The sequence below is a fragment of the Peromyscus maniculatus genome, chromosome 3 (genome assembly GCF_049852395.1).
Source record: "Peromyscus maniculatus bairdii isolate BWxNUB_F1_BW_parent chromosome 3, HU_Pman_BW_mat_3.1, whole genome shotgun sequence".
Lineage (NCBI taxonomy): Eukaryota > Metazoa > Chordata > Mammalia > Rodentia > Cricetidae > Peromyscus > Peromyscus maniculatus.
The window spans coordinates 74,329,438-74,335,575 of NC_134854.1; positions in this window are offsets into that span (position 1 = coordinate 74,329,438).

Below are 6,138 nucleotides of genomic sequence, written 5' to 3' on the forward strand. Positions count from 1 at the left end.
TGAACCCTTTCCTCCCAAAGTTTCTTTGGTCATGGTGTTTCATCACAGCAATGGTAACACTAACTAAGACAAGAACTAAACAGAGAATTCTCCAAAGATGAAACACAGATGGCCAAGAAACACCTTTAAATGTTCAACATCCTTAGTCATCAAGGAAATGCAAATTAATACTACTTGAGATTTCATTTTACCCCTCATCCAGAATGGACAAGATTAATAAACAAAACAGCAGCTGCTGGTAAGGAGGGTGGGACACTAATTCATTGTTGGTGAGAGTGCAAACTGGTACAGCCACTATGGAAATCAGTGTGGCATTTCCTCAAAAAGCTGAAAATGTACCTACCACAAAATCTAGAAATACCACTTTGGGGAACTATGCTGTTTTGAACAAGAATACTCTCCATAGGCTCATATATTTGAACGGTTGGTGGAACTGTTTCAGGAAGGATTAGGAGGTGTGACCTGATTGGAGAAGTTGTGTCACTGGGGGTGGGCTCTGAGGTTACAGAAGCCCATACCTGGCCCAGTCTTGTTCTCTGCCTCCAACTTGCAGATCAGGACGTAGCCCTTAGCGGCTGCTCCACTGCCATGCCTGCCTCCCTGCTGCCCTGTTCCCCACCATGGTGGTCATGGACTCACCCTCTGAAACTGTAAACAAGTCCCCAATTTAATGCTTTCTTTTATAACTTACCTTGATCATAGTGTCTCTGCATAACAATAGAAAAGTAACTGAGACAAACATATACCCAAAGAACTCCACATCCTACTACAGAAATACTTGCTCACCCATATTCATAATTGCAACTTTATTCATAATAGCCAGAAATTGGAAATGGCCTAGATTTCCATTAACTGATGAATTGATGATAAATGGCAGAGAGAGAGAGAGAGAGAGAGAGAGAGAGAGAGAGAGAGAGAGAGAGTGCCTAGGCCTGGCATGAGCTTTTGAAACCACAAAGCTCTCAGTGACGCATTTCCTCCAACAAGTCCACACCTCCTAATCCTTCTAATCCTTTCAAATACCACCACTCCCTGGTGACTAAGCATTCAAATACATAAGAGACTATTGGGGGCATTCTTGTCCAAACCACCCCAGCAGAGGAGAAAAGTAATCATTAATCTCGCCCAGTTGTGAACTCTAAGACCTGCAACAGAGACCTGCCTGTAAGATACACTGGTGTAATAGTGGTACAAATATGGGAATTCAATCCCTTTTTGATTAAACTTAAGATGAGATGGAACATATACCTGATATTGTTAATGAGGCCAAGAACCTGATTCTAGATAGGTCATGAGCCCTAGGAAAAACCTACTACTATTATTCTGCTAAATGAACTAGCAATAAATGACTCCTAATGACACATTGCTGTGCCCATAGTTCAGTATATAGCTCAGTCCTCATCAGAGAAGCTTCTTTCTTCTTGCAGTAGATGGTAATTAACCCAGAGACCCACAACTGGACAGTGTGCACGCAGTGAGAGACCTTGGAGCACTCAGGCTTAAACAGGATGCATTTATCAAGCCCGACCTCTCAAGGCTCCGGGATCTCTGCAGAAGAGGAGACCGTAAGAGCCAAAGGTGATGACGGATGACTCCAGGGAAACAGTGTTTTCTAGACACAGGAGTGCAGGTGCACAGAAGAACTCACAGAGGTTGTGACAGCTCCAGCAGAGGGAAGGGGAAGCGGGCGCAAATCCCCATCCCTAACCAAGAAGCCATTTGCAATCGACACCTTTTAGAAGGGGGAAAATCAGTTTTTTACCAATGAAGTAACACAAGATATATCAGCTATACTCCAGGACAGGTCTCATGCTCAGGAACAGACTGTGCGTCTCTCTCTCTCTCTCTCTCTCTCTCTCTCTCTCTCTCTCTCTCTCTCTCTCTCTCTCTCTCTCTGTGTGTGTGTGTGTGTGTGTGTGTGTGTGTGTGTGTGTGTGTGTGTGGTGTATTATGGTTTGATGTATTTGGGTTTTGTTTTCTTGGGTTTGGTTTTGTTTTGGTGCAAGAGAAAGAGCATGAATTTGGGAGGATAAGGAAGCGGGGAAAATCTGAGAGGATTTAGGAGAGGGGAAAATATGATTAAAACATATTGTATAAAAAAAATCAATATAGTAAAAAAGAGACCCTAAAGACTTAACCAGAAAAGTCTTATTCTTTCAGCTAAGTGGAAGGATGTAAAATTATCACACAATGAGAAGCTGTCCTATATGCTAATGACAAAGATACTGAGGAGAAATCAGGGGAACAACCCCATTCAAAATTCTATAAAAGAATAAAATATCTCAGAACAAACCTAATCAAGGTAGTGAATGACCTCTATAATGGAAACTTTAAAACACTCAAGAGAGAAATTGAAGAGGACACTAGAGTACAGAGATGCCTGCCATGCTCCTGGGTTGGAGAATCAATATTGTGAAAACGGGCATCCTACCACAATCCATCTGCAGATTCAACGCAGTCTCCATTAATATGCCAATGTCATTGTCCACAGATATACGGAAAGCCACCAAAACCTCTTTAAGAGCCGAAGCAACCCTGAACAAAAAGAGCAGATGCTGGCGGGATCCCAAATTGGGTTTCAAGTTACACCATGGCGTCACAGAAATTACAAACACTGGCACACACGTGGGCATGCAGACCAACGGAACAGAGGAGAAAACTCATACACAAACCCACGCTGCTTGCTGTTTTTGCTTTGTTTTTACAAAGATGCCAAAAATACTCATTGGAGAAAATAAAAATAGCACATGTAGAAGACTAAAATTCTATCCTTATCTCTCACTTTACACAAAAAAAAAAAAATCAACTCCAAATGGAGCAGAGACCTTACATGAAATACCTGAAACTTAGAAAATGCTAGAGGAAACTGAATGGTATTGTAAAATTATATATATAATTATATATATATATAATTATATAATATATATAAGAAAATGCTAGAGGAAAAAACACTTCATAATACAGGCACGAGTGGGGAGTTTTGAAATGGGACTCCGGTTACTCAGGGAATAAGGCCAATATGGACACATGGGACCTTAAAAGGCGTTTGTACAGTTAACTGAGTGAAGAGGAAGCATCTAGGATAGGAAGAAAATCTTTGCCAGCTATATACTTGACAAAATTAATATCTAGAATATATAAAGAACTTACAACAATTAGAAAACACAGTGTCGGTGAGATGGCCCAGCAGGTAAAGGCGCTTGTTACCAAGTCTAATGACCCGAGTCCAATCCCCGGCCCCCCATGGAAGAAGGAAAGAGCCAACTCCCACAAGTTGTCCTCCAACCTCCTCACAAGCACCATGAAATGAGAGAGAGTGCACACACACCGCACGTGTGTGCACACAAACTTAATAAATGAACGAAGTTAAAAAGCGGGCTGAGGAGCTGCACAGAGCTCTCTCGAGAGGAAGCACTCTCGATTCCACCATCACCAGGCCTCCTTCCGTACTGAGGTAGGCTCAACCATCCAAGGAGCAGAAATATTTGAAAAAAAATTGTCAGCGCTGAACTTGTTCAGACTTTTTTTTTTGTCCTTAGTCTATGAACAATAAAGCTGGACAGCTGTTTACATGAATTTGCATTGCATTAGGAATTATAAAGCACAGATGTCTTTGGTACCCCCAAAGAGGGTCTTGGAACTGATCTCTTACAGAAACCAAGGGAGACGCTTTAATTCCTCTGGATCAGAACGTTTTCAGACTGGTACAAGTTTCAGACTCTTTGAGTAGCACTGATTGGAGGATTTTACAAATACAGGTGACTTTTTTAAATGCCTTTCCTGCCAGGTGTAGTGGCCCACACCTTAATACCAGCTCTCAGGAGGCAGAGGCAGGTGGATCTGGATCTCTCTGAGTTCAAGGCTAGCCTGGTCTACATAGTAAGTTTCAAGCCAACTACCCTGCTTCCCCCCCCCACCCCACACCCTGCAAAAGAAAAAACATATCCTGTCTCTACTCTCTTCAGATCGCCTCAACATACATCTTAAGTGGGACCTCTTCAGTTCAAATGAAGGAAAGGCATTTACTTTTTTAGTCTCCCCCCCCCCCTTTCTTAGACAAGGTATCATGTAGCCCAGTCTGGTTTTGAACTTCCTAGGGATCTGAGAACGATTTTGAATGTCTGATCCTCCTGCTTTTTCACCCTAGGTGCTGGGGTTGTAGGTGGGCATCACCACACATGCCTGGTTTATGTGCTGCTGGGAACAAAAACCAGGGCTTGGGCTGTGGACATGGCTCATAATGTAAAGACACTAGCCACCTAATCCAATGACCTGAGTTCAATCTCTGAGACCTACATGGTGGAAGGAGAAAACCAACCCTTGCAAGCTGTCTTTTGAACTCCATGTGTATGTAGTGCCATGTCTTCAACCAGGGAAGACCTCACCACCACCACCACCACCACACAAACTCGCGCGCGCACACACACACTCATACCTACAATAAATAAATAAATAAAAACAGAATGCAACAAGGGTTCATGCTAGGCAGGCACTCTACCGTCTGAGCTACATCCCAACCCAAGGAGGGTAAAGAAACATTTTTTGGAGCACCAATTGTGTGCAAGATTCTGGAAGGTGCTACCATGACTAAGGGATCATCTGTGCTCCCATTTGGTTCACAGCATGTCCTAGAGAAGCCCTTAAGTCACTTACATCAAAATATTTTAGGACTCAAGTGCCATCTTTGTTTCTAAGAATTTCACAAATTTATATACACTCTCCCTAGCAGCCTACAGGCTATTGAGCTGAAGTATCCCATTTCATAGCCTTCCAATCTCCAACAGCACACCAGAAAGTCAGTCAGTCTATAAAAAGCTGAATGTGGCAGACATTTACTGAGCCAAGACCATCCCGAATCCTCTGTTCAGTGACTAAATGCTATGATCAGGGCTCTGTCCCAAGTCTTGCTAAGTGATAAACATTCTCTTCATCTTTACCATGCTTCCTCACCCCCAATCTCTCAAGGCTTGAAGCAGAAACACCTCTGCCAGGCATGGCAGTACACATCATGTAATCCCAGTGCTGGGAGACAGAGGCAGTCGGGGTTGGAGCATTTGAGGCCAGCCAGGAATACATATTGAGACCCTGTCTCAGAAAACCAAGGACTGGATATGTAGCTCAAAGCATTCTTATCCCTAGCAACCCCTAAGACAGCAACTCTGGCTTCTGCCCCTCTGACTTTCACTGGACAAGCTCTGTCACACTAGATAGCCCCGAAGGAGGGAGGGGGAGAGAGAGAGAGAGAGAGAGAGAGAGAGAGAGAGAGAGAGAGAGAGAGAGAGAGAGAGAGAGAGAGAGAGCCTTGTAAAATTTCTTAAGCAATTGACAAACCTTCAATGTGGCCTCTCTCTACCAGAGTCCCTGAAGGGAAGGAGCAAGGGTTGATAAAACCTCCATTTGCAAAGCCCATGTTGGGTACTGTGCAGGTACAAAGGTGAACCAAACAGGTTCCTGGCCCTCAAGAATTTACAGTAGTCACATCAGCCTAACCCTCAGCCTCGGCAAAACACCAAGTAGAATGGGCCAAGTGTTGCAATGTTGGCAGCTGGAGAAGCACTGTGGGAGAACAGACGGGAGAGAGATTAACCCCATATGCTGAATATTCAGAGGATATAGCTTTGGGGGCCACCCCTTCGAAGACAGGGAAAAAAAGATAGCACAGAGTACTCCTTGCCAGTACAGTGGTGCTTGATGGTTTGCCTGAATCTCGTGGGAGACACACAGAGAGTGAGCGTTTGCCCAAGATCAGCCTAGGAAGCAGTGTTGGGGCAGGTGGATTTGAACGTACACAGACCCTGTAGAGCTGGTGTTGCTCTCAGCTCTCAGGTAAGGAGCAAAGGATGTCATCAGGGAAAACTAGCCATTTGCGGAGTACGTCTAGGGAAGAGTGAAGACTCTGAAGGTGTCGATTCCTATGTGCGTGTGTTTGCATAATATTCTTTCATCGAAAAGGCTTGGAATGTGTATCTCAATTCCTGACTTTGTATATTTCACCTGACTCTGCCTCCTGAATACTAGGATTAAAAGCTGTGCCACCACGCCGGACTAGGTCTACTTCTCTAACCCTCCGGCTGATCAGTGGTCCCGACATGGGCTTTTCATGCTGTCCAGCTACTCTCCCCCTAATTTGCACATCCT